Source organism: Desmodus rotundus, chromosome 9 (assembly GCF_022682495.2).
Source record: "Desmodus rotundus isolate HL8 chromosome 9, HLdesRot8A.1, whole genome shotgun sequence".
NCBI classification, from domain to species: domain Eukaryota; kingdom Metazoa; phylum Chordata; class Mammalia; order Chiroptera; family Phyllostomidae; genus Desmodus; species Desmodus rotundus.
In genome coordinates this window covers 23208795-23226646 of record NC_071395.1, presented here as the reverse complement: position 1 = coordinate 23226646, position 17852 = coordinate 23208795, and the positions used below count along the sequence as shown (strand labels likewise).

The window sequence follows — 17852 nt, the reverse complement described above, 5'->3', positions numbered from 1 at the left end:
CCCATTATTCTACTGCCCCTTCCCCTTTGGTTACTGTCAGTTTTTTCTTTATTTCAATGTCTCTGGTTATATTTTGCTTGCTTGTCTGTTATGTTGCTTAGGTTCCACTTATAAGTGAGATCATATGGTATATGTCTTTCACTGCCTGGCTTATTTCACTGAGGATAATGTTCTCCAGTTCCATCCATGCCATGGTGAAGGGTAGGAGCTCCTTCTTTCTTACTGCTGCACAGTATTCCATTGTGTAAATGTACCATAGTTTTATTACCCACTCATTGATTGATGGGCACTTAGGTTAAAATATGGAGCCCTTCATGAATTTGCATGTCATCCTTACGCAGGGGCCATGCTAATCTTCTCTGTATTGTTCAAATTTTAGTGCATGTACTGCTGAAGCCAGCACTGGGCTCTGTGATCTTAAACAACTGTCTTGTGCTCTCTGTACTTCAATCATCTCATGAAGACAATTAAAATGATAACTTGAGGATAACATACCATGTGGGATTTCTGTGAAAACTAAATGAGATATTACTGGTTAAGCATTTAAAAGAGAGTCGGCATATAGAAATGTTCAATAAGCATTATCTGTTATGATCCTCAATGAACAGAAGCTTTTGTTATTCTCCTGACATAAATCTACCTGTAATGGTAAAGAATGGCATCTAATTTCTTTTTACTCTTACATCTTTATCAAGTGAACCCAAATCTGGTACACGACCTAAGTAGGAATTGTGTTCATTTCAAAAGGGGTTTGATGCAAGATGAATATGTAGATTTTTTCTTTCAGGGAAATTCTGATCTTTTCCAGCATTAAGAAAAATGAAAACAGATTCAATATTTTAAAAATATATATTCAATTTTGGGGGAAATTGAACTGTTTGGCATTGTCTGCAGTAATCAACCAGCTAATAGTTTCATTTTTTCCTTATAATGCAGAAACAATCCCCGTCTTATGAAACCAACTGTGTGAAGGACAAAAGGGAAAGATTGTAAAAGTTTGAAATGAAAACACATGCAATTAATAAGCCTTGATTGTGAAAAACGGAGGGCAATATTTGTCCTTGGGTTTTCTTGTGATGGGTTACAAAGCAGAGGATATTCGCTTGGAAGTCAGCTCCCCATGTGTACAGGAGAGGGTGTGGGAGATGCAGAATAGGAGGGAGGGAATACAAATTTCAGAAAATGAAGGGACTTAAAAAATACAGGACACCAAATCAAAAGTTTCAAATCAAAACCAGAAACAATGACCCTGGCCTCACCTCCCACCCCAAATCCCTATCCGTGTTCCTTGTGTTAAAGGACAGAAATAAGAGCTGTGAGACCATTCAGAAGCAGCAGCATCCCCTCCTCTGTGAGGCTCGATTCAGCTTCTGGACTATAAAATGAACTAATTCTTTCTCCTAACTTTCTAGAGAATTATATGTCTTCCTCTGAATAGTCAAAAAAAATTTAAAAGCTTTGTTTGTGTCTTACATCATAATTTTTTTTGAAATAAGCACTGTTGAATATTATGTACATTAGAAGGCCACAGGGCAGCCTCTCACACCACTTCCTCTCCTACAGATGGATGTAGCTTGTGTTTGGTAGATCCACTCCTGACTGAAGTGTCACTTAAAAAAAAAAAGAAAGATAACAGTGACAAGGTACAATGTGGAGGATACGGCAGGATAAAATCAGAAGAGGACACCAAAAGCCTATCTGAGTCTACTTACTACAGCTTCCTATATAATGCACAACAACTAGAGACATCTTTTGGAGAAAACAGCACAAAAACAACCAAAACATCCCATCATATAGTACATTTTGCTCCTAGGAAACCACCCACACTTCTCAATTTGGAAACATATCCTTAGGGTATTTTTGCCAGAAATAATTTCTCCTTCTTCATGTTCACATGTTCAAAGAAATCTTTCTCATTTCTCCTCATTTTTAGAGGCACATTTATACTTATGAAACATACCCCTGGCTTAGCCTACATTTCAATGCATTTTTTCCATTGGCAAAATACAAGCTCAGTATTATCTTTGGCCACATGGAAAATTGGCTATGTAGAGTCCAAGAGCGTTGGCTAAAAATGACTTCCACACAGTGACAGCCTCGGCTGCCGGGTCGCCATGCCCTCAAGATGACTAGCATGTTCTATTTCAGATTCCAAACTCCTGGGAGATACAATAGATTAGAAAGAGCTAAGGTCAAGCATCCATCTCTAGTCTATCCACCTATGGCCAGCCTTAGGGTTAAAAGTGGGAAGAGTAAGGCTGCACATGAAAGACATGACAGCTGTCAAGGAAATGTGGCCATGGGCTGAGAGGAAACCGCCAAAATCATCTACCACAGGATCTAACCAGGGTTCATTCATCAACGAGATTAAAAAGAATCAGGCAGCCCTGGCTGGTGTGGCTAGGTGGATGAGCACTGGAATATGAACTAAAGGGTCACCGGTTCAATTCCCAGTCAGGGCACATGTCTGGATTTCGGGCCAGATCCCCAGTAGAGGGCACTCCAGAGGCAACCACACATTGATGTTTCCCTTCCTCTCTTTCTCACTCCCTTCCACTCTCTAAAAACAAGTAAATAAAATCTTTAAAAAAAAAAAAAGAATCAGGCAGATAAATTGTTTGGAAGAGATATACTTGGGATGTGATTTTTTTTTTTTTAAAGCATTGTTGAATTGCTCTCCAGGCTTGAGGACACAGTATTGTGGCAACGAAAAAACAGAAAACCCAGAGCTATCTTATCTCAAGGACAGGCTAGAGAGTTTATTCTTCACTGAAGGTCAAGAAAAGGCAGGATAGCTTACATGACATCATTCCTCTCACAAAACCACTGAAATAGAACAATGAAAGTTTCAAATAACTATGTTCTTTTACTGAGTTTTGCTGTGCTTTTCTAAGCATGATGCACACGTGGGCATAGCAAGGTCCCATGGTAAGTCTTTTCTGGTTCCAATCGTTCTCAGCCAAGAGGCAATGCACGTAAGATATTACCAAAACTTTCTATGGTCCCAAATGCTCTATTCCTAATGGCAGGTTTATTGTAATAATAGCACATATTTTATTTTTAATAAAGGTGCTTGCAATTGTTAGTTGCAATATTATCTTCTATTAACTCATAGTAACTATAAAAAAGAAAAAGAAAAGGAAAATTTTATTCTTCACATTTAACTTTTAAATGAAAATTCTCAGCATGTAAAAATATGTAATAATATAAATGAACATTCTAAGGTTTATATTGGAAGTTACAGACCTAGCATAACTAATTCATTCTTGAAAAAGAAGAATAAAATTGGGGGAATATCTGTATCTTACATTCACGGTTTACCAGACAGCTGCATTAATCAATGCAGTGTGGTATTGGTGAAGAGATAGACATCTAGATAAATGAAACAGGACAGAGAGCCCATAAATGAGCCCATACAGATATGCCCATCTTATCTTTGAAAAAGGGAATTCAGTGGAGGAAGGAGAGTAAAAAAAAAAAAAAAGGACATCAACTGAAACCTCACACTTTATGTAAAAAACTAACTCAAAATAGATCATACATATTAAATATAAAATGTAAAACTATAAATCACTTGAGAAAAATATAAGAGAAAATCTTCAAATTCCAGGCAAAGAACTCTTGGACGTGACACTGAAAGCACAACTTATGAAAGGAAAAATTGTTATATTGGAGCTCATCAAATTTGAATACTTTTACTCTGTAAAAGACCTTCCTAAGAGGACAGAAAAGATGAACTACAGATTGGGAAAAGTATTTGCAGACCACATATCTGCAAGGACTAATATCCAGAATAATGCATAAAGAACTCTCAAGAGTCAACAGTAAAAGAACCAAATAATCCAATTAGAAAATGGGCGAAAGACATGAACAGACATTTTGCCAAAGAAGATATACAGATGGCAAACAATTATGTGAAAAGATGTTCAGCTTCATTAGCCATTAGAAAAATGCAAATTAAAACCATGATATGATAATTACTACACTTGTATCAGGATAGCGAAAATAAAAATAGTGACACCCACTGCTGGCGAGAATGCAGAGAAACTGGATCACTCGTGCATGCTGATGTGAATGTCATATGGTACAGCCAGTCTAGAAAACGACTCGCAGTTTCTTATAAAACTAAACGTGTAATTACTATGCCATCCTCCATGTGCACTCTTGGGCATTTGTTCCAGAAAAATGGACATTTATATTCATGGAAAAACCTATACACAGATGTTCACAGTAACTTTATTAATGATAACCTCAAACAGGAAACAACTCATCCTAAAACAGATGCATGGTTAAACAAACTGGAATACTTCATATTAGATAATACTACTCTGTACTAAAATTTAATGAACCATCGATACATAAAACTTCCTGGATGAATCTTTGGGAAATTATACTGAATAAGAAAAAAATACTAGTTTCTACTAAGGAAGCAAGCTTGGGTGTCTTTGGAGAGGGATTTCAAGGTCCTGAGTAGCCATGGAGTGGTATAGAAGGGTGGGCATGAGCTCCAAATAGGCATGGCCTTTTGCCTGTGGACTTCTTGCACAATGGGTGCAGCATGGCTGGGAGAGTTCTCATTATCAAGGGCAAAACTTATAATCAGCCAGCTGCCAACAGCTGAAGGGAACGAGTGTTTGAGTCCTGCAGGAGAGATCTGACTGGTATGCCAGAGCATGCATGACAAGAACAGATCAATACCAGCATTTCTAAACTGTGTTTTCCGTGACTGAGAAACCAGGCTTCATGCCATTAGGTCATGGTTCACACCCAGGAGAACCATGGCAAGATACCATTACTAGTTAAAATATCCCTAGTGGAAAATAAACAATTCCTGAACACCTGTAAGAGTTAACAGACTTCAGAATAGAAATCTGAGGCACTATGCGTCTTTGTTTAGAAACCTGCTATTTGGATTCATTGATCTAGGTATGAAATAATACTCTGGGTATACAGCTGGAGTATTTACGCATGCCCTTTAAGAGGTAATTTGTATTAGAGGTCTGGAACAAAATTTATACATCGCATAGTAAGGTCAAGAAGAGGTTAATTTAAAAGAGTTAGTGGATATATTCAATCCACTGCATATGAATGCCTAGACTTACATTCAAAAGCTAAAATCAGTGAAAAGGAGAAAAATACTCTTTTCTGGATGGAAACAAATAAGTTGTGAATGAGAGACATCCATTATTACCATATTTTTCAGACTATAGGATGCATGTTTTCCCCCCAAATTTGGGAGGAAAATGGGGGTGCGTCTTATAGTCCAAATGTAGCTTTACCTGGCTTGCACAGGGGAGGGGGTGGTCAGTGGCAGTGGAGAGGTTTTTTTTCCTATTTCCTCCTCTAAAACCTAGGTGTGTCTTATGGTCTGGTGTGTTTTATAGTCTGAAAAATACGGTACTCTGTTTAATGAGTGTTCTTTTTTTAACTATAATTAAGGCAGAGTGTCTTTCTTCTCCAAATGATTCAAAGTATAAAAGACCAAGACCATGGATAAACATTACGTAGTCCCAGAAACAAAAACTAGTGTCCAGTAAGCCAACCTCCTTAATTAACATCGTGAGATTGGAGACTCCAGTGAGATTTCTGAAAACACCTATGGACTGTTTCTCTCTCTTGAAAAATGCTTACACTAAAATATTTACACAAACATGTTTGTCCTATCTTTCTACAAACTCTACTGTTGAACCTGCTATATTTCTTGGCAATACCTAACAGAACTGTTCTGTCACCATACCTTTATTTGTGAAGGGTTTTTTTTTGCTTGTAATGCCTTCTTTTCTGTCTTTGCCTATCAAGTTTAAGGTTCAATTCAAACAGACAAAAGGTTAATATATAAAATACATAAAGAACTCACACAGCTTATCATCAAACAGTCCAATTAAAAAATGGGCAGAGGACCTGAGCAGATACTTCTCTCAAGAAGACATACAAATGGCCAACAGATATATGAAAAGATGCTCAATTTCCTTAGCTATTAGGAAAATGCAAATGAAAACTACAATGAGTAACCACTGCACACTTGTTAGAATGTCTATTATCAACAAGACGGGTAATAACAAGTGTTGGAAAAGTTGTAAAGAAAAAAGAACTCTCATTCACTGCTGGTAGGTATATAAACTGGCATAGCCACTATGGAAAAAAGTATGGCACTTCCCCCAAAAATTAAGAATAGAGTTACCATATGACCCAGCAACCCCGCTTCTGGGTATTTACCCCCCAAATTTGAAACATTTATTTACAAAGATACTCGATATGCACCTCTATGCCATTATAGCGTTATTCGTGGTGACTGAGACATAGAAACAACCAGACTGATGATTAGATAAAGAGGATGTGGTACACATATACAAGGAACACTACTCAGCCATAGAAAAGATGAAATACTGCCATTTGAGACAACATGGATGGACCTTGAGAATATCATGCTAAGCAAAATAAGTCAGACAGAAAAAGTTAAGGGCCATATGATTTCACTTATATGTGGGACATGAAACTGAAAGCAACAAATAAACAAGCGAGAAAAATGAACAAAAGCTCACAGACACAGACAACAGTATGGTGGTTACCAGAGGGAGGGGAGTAGGGGGTGTACAGTATAAAGAGGTCAAATACATGGTGATGGATGCACAGTGCAGTACACAGATGACACATCACAGAAATGAACACATGAAATCTGTACATCTTATTAACCGATGCCACCCCAATACATTTCATCAATTTAATTTTAAAAAGAACATCTAAAATTACAAGTATAAATTCACCTCAACTAAAGTCTAGCATATCTACAATTCAAAGTATCAAACCTCAGAAAGACATCAGTGACTGCACTGTTACATATACAGACAAGGAGGCACAGAGATAGTATATCACTTGCCCCAAGTTTCATTGCTGTGAGGTAGTGGAAGTTATTTTGAATTCAGAAAAACAAAATTTAGCTATTGATTGTTTATAGTGATCAAGATGTCCCAGGTTTCTCAGTTATAACTGGTGGACTTAGCAAGCAATCATGTGAAGTTACTAAGCCTGAGGTTCATCATCTGTGAAGTGTGTTGTGTGGGTTATATGACCCTTACTGTCTTTCCCAACTCCAACATTCCATAGGCACATATGAATGTCCTTAAACAACTGAACGTCATGGGTGTGAGGCAGGAATCATGATCCACTTAGGCTATATTTAATAACATTAAAAATGTCTTAAATCAGGTTTTTTGCCATCTCAATTAAGCACAGAATTTGGTCACAACATATAACATTGAAAAATACTTTACCAACATCAGTAATCCTTCAATGAACCAAGGCAGAAGACTGTCTTCTGTGCTTTGAGATTAACATCCTTTTTTGAATGGATATTAGCCAAAGTAAAATATGAACCAATGAGAAGTTTCAGGTACCTAAGTGGTACAAATAACAGCCTGAATTAATGGAAGAATATATTGGCACTCAGTGAGTTCCCTGTGATGCTGATATTGGAAATGAGTCTACCTTGTATTTATGATAGTGCTTAACTTGGGCTAAAAACGTAAACATGTAACAGCAGAAGCAAGAGATGAACTTCACACAACATAATAACAATTGAACATTTATGTTGATAGTTTATGAAATGATGTGCAATAAGTGTACATTATTTTATTGGTTAACTCCCTCCAAAGGTAGTCTTCTTTACTTTTTATTTGAAAGTAATTACAGATTCATAAGGAGTTGCCTTTCACCAAGTGCTCTCCAACAGCAACATCTTACATAATTATCAGACTATCACAAAAGGAGAAATTTGACATCGGTGCAATGTGTGGGTATAGTTTTATGTCATAAAAGTTTGTTTGAAACCTTAGAAAAATGCCTTCAATTTTTTTCATAATTAGATGCCTTTCTACCTGTACTATTGGCTCAAATTTTTACTTGGGGCTGAAATTTTAACAGGAAAAGACCTGTTTTTGAATAATCGGCTTACGTCAAACTCTTGCTGCCATATTTAGCACTGCTTAAGGTATTTCCAGCCTTAGCTAACTTATATCCTCATTTGCCTAACAGCCAGATTTTATCCTATTTTTTTAGGTAAATGTGCTGGCAAGGAAAAGTATTTGAGAAATCCATTAAAACATGTTTTGAGAAGTAGAATTAATACTTGAGAATGTGCCTACTGAAGTCAGAACAGGTGTTCCAAATTCTATATGCAGTTGACCCTTGAACAGTGGAGAGCTTAAGAGCACCCGCCACAGCTGAAACTCTGTGTGTAACTTCTGACTCCCCCCAAACTTAACTACTAATAGCCTACTATTGACCAGAAGCCTTACTGATCACATAAACAGTTGGTTAACACATATTTTGTATGTCATATGTATTATACACTATATTCTTCCAATAAAGGAAGCTAGAGAAAAGAAAGTGTTATTGAGAAAGTCATAAGAAAGAGAAAATACACTCACGGTACTGTAGGTATTTATTGAGAAGTTTCTGCATAGAAGTGGACCCGCGCAGTTCAAACTCAAGTTGTTTCAGGGTCAACTGCACTCTAAATTTACATTTTTTTCCCTCTTATCTCTGCTCTTTGATCTTACCTGCTTTAAGCATTGTTTGGAGCACTTTTCTCTGGCCGGCTTTTGTGAGAAGTCTATTAATAGCTTATTTTATTGCTATTGCTGGTCTTTGACTTCGGTGGAAAAGTCAGCACCTGTGTTCCTTCCCCCGACACACACAGAGAGCTGCTCACCTTCAGTTCCCTCCACAGTGTGTGAAGGACTATGTGGCAGAAAGGGCAGGCTGGAGCCCTAGTCCCAGCAGTGGCATCAGCTAGATGGTGCCACTTAGACTCTGCTGAACCTCCATTCCCCCATCTCTAAAAAATGAATTATAAATTCAAAGATTTCCAAGACACTTTCTATGTTTAATTCAATAATTCTGTGACTTCCCCGATTCAGCTGGGGCACACCAAGATAATCCTGCAGCCAGTGGTTCCCAAGTGTGGGGTGTGAATCAGGCGGAACATAGTTCCACTTCTTTGAAAGGAGACAGTTGACACGCTGGAGACATCAATGATAACAGCCTGGGTGACGGGCTCTAGAATCTTATCAGCTGTGAAAGTCTGGACTGACCATGGCCCTGACCCTTTCACGCTCCAGCCTAGGCAACTTTGTCATGCTGCGAGCAGAGCCAGAGCACAAGCAGCAACAAGCTGATATTCCCCTGCTCAGCTGCTCAACATCTAGGATAACGGATGATGTGTGGTGCAATAGAAACGTAAGATTTAGAGCCAGAGCTTGGTTTAAATCCCAACCCACCTCTCAGTAGCTGTGTTTACAGATAGATAAGTGGGTCAGGACTGAAGGAGGAGCAGGGCAGGGAAACTCTGGACAGAATTCTGAGAACGAGCACAGACATAGTTTTACTCTGTCCCATTTTAAACTGCCTTCTGGACAGAGATGCTCCTGGACCCAGAGGTGTGGTTTCCAGACAGGCAGGAGTCAAAGGCCTGACTGTGAACCCTGCTCTTAAAAAGCGAAGAGAAGAGAGGGTAGTAGAAGGACTTCACAGCAGGTAAGTACAAGCCATGAGCACAAATAAATGTTAGAATCACAGATTCTCAGGTTTGGAAAGAAGACTTTAATTATGACCTGGTGCTTAATATTCCACTGTATCCTGACCAGTGGATGTCAACTCCCTGCGTCTCTATCCCCAGTCACGGGTGATTCACTATCTCCCAGAATAAATGGTTTCATTTTCTGCCTAGCTAATTGCCATTCTAATTCTGTCCTTTCTAATTAAGAACTGTACTTAGTTTTCTTATACTTTTTTGTGTAATAGTTTGAGCAGGAAGTAAAAGGGATAATAGGGGGAAAAAAACCCCAGCAGCTCTTGCTGAATCTTGGCCTAATGGTTAGACAGTATCATAATTTCATTGATTTTATTTATAGAAATATTTTAACCCCAGAATCCATGAATTGCTATGGAAGCAATTCTTGGTAAGCATTTTCTTTAAAATTATTTTGCATTTTGTCACCTTAGAGAGAACTGTTTAAAAGTTTTTAAAAGTTTTGGAAAAATTCCAGAATAAGTGGGATATATATACTCATACACACACATGGTTGGATGTTTCTCCCAAGCTCTTGCTTGATGTGTGAAATTGTTCCCACAGCTCTGGCAATGCTCCTTTACTTTCTCATTAAAAACGAAGTACAGACGCATACTGTATAGAAAACTTAAGTTTAATAAAAACAGCGAATCCTGGATGGAACCACACCTACAGCATCTGTAATTGTATTTGCAGCCTTCCAAATGATTAAAAGCTTTCATTTTCTTCTTCTCTTGGACTGGAGTGTTCTTTTGCTCCAATCAATCTGTTTCCTTAAATAGACAGGGATTATATTAAGGACAATCAGAACTATTAAAAATGAAGTGACTATATTTCAGAAGAATAATTTATGTTTTCTGCGACTCCACTGCCATTATATTTTAATATCCAATACACAAGCAGCAGGAACTCGCTCTCACTACTCAGCCCTTCGGTCTTGGCCTTCCAGCGCGAACAGCCATTATCCGTTCCTCTGCATGTGGGGATGGAAGAGGGCTCCAATGGGGCTGAAGGGTCTAACTCTGAAGGACTCATCTATCTGGAAAACTAAAGATATTTCAAAAGGAATATTTACACATACTAGCCTAAACAGTGAAAATTATCATAATGTTATATGAAAAAGAGAATCTACTAGTTAAATAAGACTCACCTTTTTAAATAAAAGTTACTAATTTTAAGGCATGAAAACAGGGCAGTAGAGATTTTGAGAGGGAAGTCACCAGAATCAGACAGCGCTGAGTTTGAATTCTAACTTCACCATATGACTCTGAGCTACTTATTTGTTGTTAAACCTGAGCCTATAATTATATGCTTAAAGATAAGGCTAATACATTTCACCTCATTGAATTCTTGTGAGGAATAAGTGCGATAACATACAAAAATTATCCTCTATTGCACCTAACACGTTCTAGTGCTTAATTTAAGCACTGTTATGTTATTGCTTAATCCTGGATTCTAGAAATAGTTATTCTTTTCTGCTATATTCTAGATTCTGTGCCAGGTAGTAGAGATGTAAGAATTTATGTTCCTTACTTTATTTGTTTTCAAAATTTAATAGAGAGAAGGGAGACCTAAACAAATGGTATCTAATGTGAAAATTGCAGTGACAAGGGACATGAGACTGTCGCCTAGGAGGATCAAGGCAGAATCGCGGGTAAGACATTAAGCTTTTAGAAGCTTTTGTAATTGAAAGTCTTGCCATTGCTTTAGACTTCTAGAAAACTTTCTGATCCTTCATCTGCTCTGATAGACTGCCTGGATAACATTTCTGGGAATAAATTATGTGCTTCCAAAATCTGTCGAAATTTCTCCCAGATGTTAAGGATGCTGTCTAGGCACTGTCCTCGTGATTGTTATTAAAGCAGTGCCTTTGATGCTCGTTCAGAACTGCCGGGGAGTCCTGTGTGGTCTCCTGGAACTCTCCGCTGATGGGAGGGCATTTGTCATCCTCTGCGATGTAGGGCTTAACTGCGGCTTCTGGAATCAGGCTCCTGGGACCGACTTCTGACTGGGTTGCTGGGAGCAAATACTCACTTTCTCTGAGCCTCAGTTTCTCCCCCTATGGAATGGGGAGCATAATATTGCCTATTTTATGAAACTATATGAAGATTAAAGGAAATAAAATATGTAAGGCACTTGACAGATGTTAAGTGTTAAATAGAGTTGACTGTTGCTCTTGGTTGAAGAGCTAAAATCTGCCCTTATTTCAGAAAAGTCATTTTTTTTGTTTGGACCATAACCCAATAATTAGAATGAAAAGGGAGTACATCTCTAGGCAAAAAGGGAAAATCTAGAGGTGCTGAAAAGAACACCTCTATTTGTAATTTCGTTCTTTCCTATTTCCCTGGATGATGAAGGGTGAAGGATACTCCTAAGTGTCAAATTCGATCAGGGCTGGTTTCCATTTCCATTATTGCGATAGCTCTATTTTCTGTGAACTTATTCATAATGTTCTCATTTAATGTGTAAGTATGCTTTAGTCCTGACGTGGTGTGCTCCTGGTTTTATGATCAAATCTGTTTCCATGCTGCCCATAGTTTGGTTTTTTTTTTTTGTATTTTAGTAAGAATCTATTGGTTTATCCCTTTTATCGGAGTTTTCTTGCAAAAAGATTTATGTGGGAATCAGCCAGAGCTAAATAAAAACCCTGTCCTGAATATCCAAGACAACAAAGAAAGAAAGAAAGAAGCAGGGTCTTGGAAGATGTATCACCCATAGAAATATCAATAATAGGCTCTGGCCACAGGAAGCGGTGGGAGTGTCAAGCACACTAACATAAACGTGCTGATTAATTGAAAGCTCCCTCCTCGCCTTGCCTGCAGGCTCTTCATTGTTTGTTTCACCAGCAGCCAAGCTGCATTGTCATTCTGTAATTTCTAGGGATCGTTGTCTGAAATGTTTTATTGTAACCGAAAAAGCAGCTTCAGAATCACCAACCACTTCCCACCACATGACAACAAAAAAATCACACATTTGGTCGTTTCTAAAATTATACATACGTATACACCATTTCGTTACTAAACCAAACCTATGTGATTTTTGTCAATTCTCACTCCCAAATTCTTATGATATTCCAATTCTATGGCATTTATGTGAGGTTTTCTGCTTAAGTGGGCTCTTTATTCTTTTTTTTTTTTTCAATGGCAGTCTACGTTCAAGGCCATTCTGTGTTAGTTTCGGATGTATAGCACAGTGGGCAGAAAACATGTAGTTCAGTGTCTCCCTTCTAACCCCCACCCCAATGCTTCAAGCAGCCACCTGACCCCACACATAGCTATATTTTCGCCTTTTCAAAAGTGTAACGTGTTACACCCATACGGAAAAGGGATGAAGTATAACTGAAGAGCATAATGAATAATTACAAAGAGAACACCCAGATGAGAAAGAAAATATGCTACCCTGAGATGCCCTCTACTCACTGTTGCATCCAGACCCTGTCCCTTCCGTCTTGAGGTGACCATTGCTCTCACTTCCACAGTAATCACTTCTCTGCAGTTTCCCCACCTGTGTGTGCGCATTCTTTAAAAAAGTAGTTTTGTGGGGTTTTTTGTGAAGTTCGAATATTTGGTCCATGTTTCTATTGAGTTTTTTTGTTTTCCCTTAACAGCATTTTAAATAAAACCGGGATACCAGTACTTTGGTTCATTTTTCCAGCTTTATTGAGGTATAACTGACAAGTAAAATTGTAAGATGTTTAAAGTGTACAATGTAACACTTTAATGTATGTATGCATCGTAAAAGGACTCCCCGCAACGAACTAACATTCCATTGCCTCATGTGTTTCCCTTCCTTTTTTTTTTGTCAGAATATTTAAGTTCTCCTTTTTTTTTAAGGAACTTTCAGTTTTACAATACAGTGTTATCAACTACAGTCACCATGTTATCCATTAGATCCTAAGAGTTAATTCATCTTAAACTGAAAATATCCTTTCATTAACCTCTTCCTGAATTTCCCTCACCCTGCAGCCCCTGGCAACCACTCTACTTCTCTCCATTTGTAAGAGTTCTTTATTTTTCCTTTTTTTCTTTTTCAGATTCCACACATAAGTGATACCATGAAGAACTACTTGTCTGGCTTATTTCACTTAGCATATTATGCCTTCCAGATTCAACCTTCAACCACGTTGTCACGAATGACAAGATTCCTCATATTTAAGGCTGAATTTCATCATCTTTATCCACTTATCCACTGATGGATGCTTAGGCTGTTTCCATACTTTGGTTATTATGAATAATGCTGCAATGAACATTGGAGTACAGATATCTCTTTGAGATAATGGTATCATTTCCTTTGCATATATACCCAGAAGTGAGATCATAGGGTAGTTCTGTTTTTAATTTCTTAAGAAAGAAATACTACATACTATTTCCACAGTGAATGTACCAATTTATATAACCACTAACAGTATCAAGGGTTCTCTTCATCTCTTTCCCAGCAATTACCTCTGTCTTTTTGATGCTAGACATCCTAGTGAGGTGATATTTCATTGTGGTTTTGATTTGCATTTCCCTCATGATTAGTGATACGGAGCATCTTTCATGTACCTGTCAGCCATGTGAATGTCTTCTTCGGAAAAAATGTCTATTAGGTCCTTTGCCCATTTTTGAATTGTTGGTTACAATTTCTTTTAATCTATGTGGATCTTCACATTTAAATTTGACTTTTATGTATTTTGCTAAAACTTGGTCAATAAACTATAAAAACTTGGTCAAGCTCCTAGAGGTAAAAAATAAGGGGTCTCCCTCCGACTGGGTCCTCCTAACATTTTTAACTCAAAGACTTGTCCATGTCAGACTTCCACCAGTTTGTCAAATATAGTTCAAGTTTTCATGCCAGCTCCTGTTTCCATGGAGGTTTCACTTAGCAGTTTCTGCTGCGGTAAACTGTGATTCTCTGTGTCTGTCTGTCTCTTAATTTGGGGGCAGCAGTTAGTTTTGTGGTCTCACGTCTCTGATGGATATCAGAAGAATTATTGAATTTTCAGTTTGCTCAGCATATTACTTGTTTAAGTGGGGGACAAAGTCCAAGCTCCTTACTAGCCAGACTAGAAACCAGAAGTGGGGGTTTCTTTTTGGAGTGATGAAAATGCTCTGGAATTATAGAGTGATGATGATTGCACAGCTCTGTGATTATACCAAAACCCACTGGAAGACACTTTAAAAATGAATTTTATGGTATGTCAATTATATCGCAAAAAACAATGAAGAAAAAAAACTGGCCAGAAATACAAATGTTCTTTTCAATGTTCATGCCTGATGCCAAAGCAAACAGAACCTTAGGCAAGGCTACAGATAATCCTGTAATAAAATATAGTTGTGTTTAAACTATGCCAAAAAACGCAGCCCATAATGTAATGTTGTAGGGGAGGGGGCAGTTGTGTGATTCCATCAATAAACTGCTTGGGTAGGGTTTTTGGTTTGAGTGGAATATTACTCACCTTTTGTGAATATCAACAATTTTAATTGAGAGACCTATGCGTTCTCTCCCAAGCAGGATTCCTGATTTAGAAGTCAGGTAGGCAACAATCTTTGTTCTAAGTCTGTTCAGATGACAGCTCCCCAGCCAGTGGCTAGAGTAAGAGATCATGTAGGGTAATGCTTCTGCCTCCAAAAAGGAAGGTTGACAGAAACCCACCAAGGTTTCAACCCCCCATCACTTATTGGGAAAATGATCCTAGAGGATGATTGAGGTATGGCTGGGAAACTAAAAAGACTAGAGGTCATAGATGGAGAGCAGATGACAGCTAGTGGTGGGGGGCAGTTAGGGGGTGGAGGGACTGAGCAAAAAGGAAAAAGGACTCATGGACATGGACAATAGGGTGGTGATTGCTGTGGGGAAGAGGATATAATGACTGAATGGTAATGGAAAAATACAATAAAGATTAAAATAAAGTAAAATAAAAAGATAAAGTACAGCATAGGAAATAAAGTAAGGAATATTATAATAACTGTGTATGTTGCTAAGTGGGTACTTGAAATATCAGGGTACTACTTTGTAAAGTACATGATTGACTAACCACTACGCTGTACACCTGAAACCTATACAAAACCCAGGAAGGCAGAGGAAATAGAGACCTGGAGAAAAGGAAAAGAGATTTGCATTGATAATCCTTGGGTGGAGCAGATCTGTGTCTCGATACTGCAGTTCTGCCTAAATTACCATGTTTAGGAATTTGGTTACATCTCAGAGAATGGCTTTGAAAAATATCTATTTTTATCTTTCTGAGGTTGTTTAGAATTGGAGCAGGCCTGGATTCCAAATAGAGGTCCTGAGTAGATCCGATAAGGAAAGATGGGAGAGGGAGAGGTTGGGGAATAGGCAGTGTGGCTCGTCGGGAAGATTTTCAGTGCATGTTACAGACTCACGGTCAGAAACCAAATTGCCTGGATTTAAATCCAAGTGCATTTAAATCCTGGATTTAGATCTTGGCTGTTATTTGCTACTTGAGTGACATCGGACAAGTCACATAGCCACTCTAGGCTTCACTTTCCTTGTCTGTGACATGAGGAAAACAATAGTAGTACTTTATAGGGCAGTTTGTCATAGTACTCTGTAGGTGATAGTTTTTATAAGAAATCAGAAAATAAATAGCAATGAACATAAACCCACTGCAGAATTATACATTCTCTCTCTCTCTGTATATATATATATATATATATATATATATATATATATATATATATATATATACATATATATATAAATGTAAGTATATGTATATTCATACCCATATAATGTAAATGCAAACATATTGATAAAGGAATCATTAAATGAAAGAAATTTAGGAAATCTTATTATTTTGCCCTAGAAAGCTACACCTCATTTTCGAGGGCAGACTCTTCTAAGTCTAACATATTTCTGAAGGATCAGAGGGATAAGTAGATGGAGAAAACACGGAGACTGTGAAAGAGTGCGCGTCTCACCGAGCAATACGTTCTCCAGCAGAATCCCAGACTGCTGAGAGAAGCAAGCCTGACCGTGCTGAAGGACTTAGCAGTGTTCCTAAACTCACTGAACTGCAGGGAGAGAGGCCCGAGTTATCCCTGGAACCCCAGCTCAAATCCACAGCTTTCTAACACTTCTGTGTGGAGACACACTCTCATTGGGAAAACACCTGTGTATTTAGTTGTGAATTTTGAAATATATAGTATAATATGCATTTCTATTTTCTTGGAAGCTTGTGGAATAAAAAAGGGAATGAGAATATCCAGTTAACAGTAAATAAATAAAGTTAATATGAATAGTAAATTTTATTTTTAGGCAGAATCCTCCAATTCACAAAAGAATTTATGACACAAATAATCATAGCGACCATTTTCTCTCAACTCTTCCACTTCAGCCCATTTTGTATGGCAGCCAAACTGAGAAAGAAGGCAGGTGGTGTTGCTATGCCCTGATAACATAACTTGTAAAGAGAGAAAAGAATGATTTTCTAAAATCCTATGTTAGGTCCAGCTCATTGTTTAGTTTATTCATACTGGACAGACCCAGATTTGATGTCTGCTCCACTTGTTACTCAGTGTGTAGCTCACAGTTTTCAACGTGAGCTTCAGTTTCCCATTTTGGGAAGTAGCTAAATATTAGTCACAAATTCTCAGAAATACTTAAGTACTTGACATAATGTTACAGAACACACCTGGGGTGGTGTACGATCTACTATTACCGAAAGGAGCCCCCTTTTTCTCCGGGGGTTCCCCCCCCAGTAGGTTCGCTTTGCCTGCTGCCAGAGGAAAGACGTCTCTCAATGCCAGAGACTGGTGAAAAGGAAAGGAATTATTTATTTAAAAGCTATACAGACTTAGAGTAATGACTTAATGTCTTCATTAAAATACTAAAGTCCTTTAGAATACCCACAGATGCACACAGTCCTTCCTTCTCCCTCTGCCCTAGTCTGGGGTACCGTACCTCAGGAAAAGAAGTAGAAGTCCGCGATTCAGGCTCCAGGCACCATCAGCTGTGTCACCAACACAATCTCCACTCTGCCAAAGCCTCGTGGTTCTCCCTCTTCAAAGCCACGGGTTCTCGCCCTCTTGTCTGTCATGTGATCCTTTTCTCGGTGTGGCTGCCGCCCTGGGGGTTTAAATCCCAGCACCAGTCTTCCTCTGCAGCCCCATTTCTGACTCCTCCTACCATCAGTTACACCTGCCAGCATTCCCTATTCTTCCAGCTTTACTGGGCTGCCATTATAAGTCTGGGAAGGTGTGGTCCTGTGGTGTGCAACCAATCATCTCCAAGCTCTCATGCAGGCTCTGCAACCGGGAGGAGTTGCCTCCCAATTACTTCT

General features: G+C 38.4%; 1 non-coding gene across 1 annotated transcript; it reads right to left on the bottom strand.

Moving 5' to 3' along the window:
• Nucleotides 1-296: 296 nt before the first annotated feature.
• Nucleotides 297-403, bottom strand: LOC112312713 (U6 spliceosomal RNA). Its single transcript, XR_002975603.2, has one exon. It is a non-coding gene; the product is annotated as a U6 spliceosomal RNA (small nuclear RNA).
• Nucleotides 404-17852: the final 17449 nt, after the last annotated feature.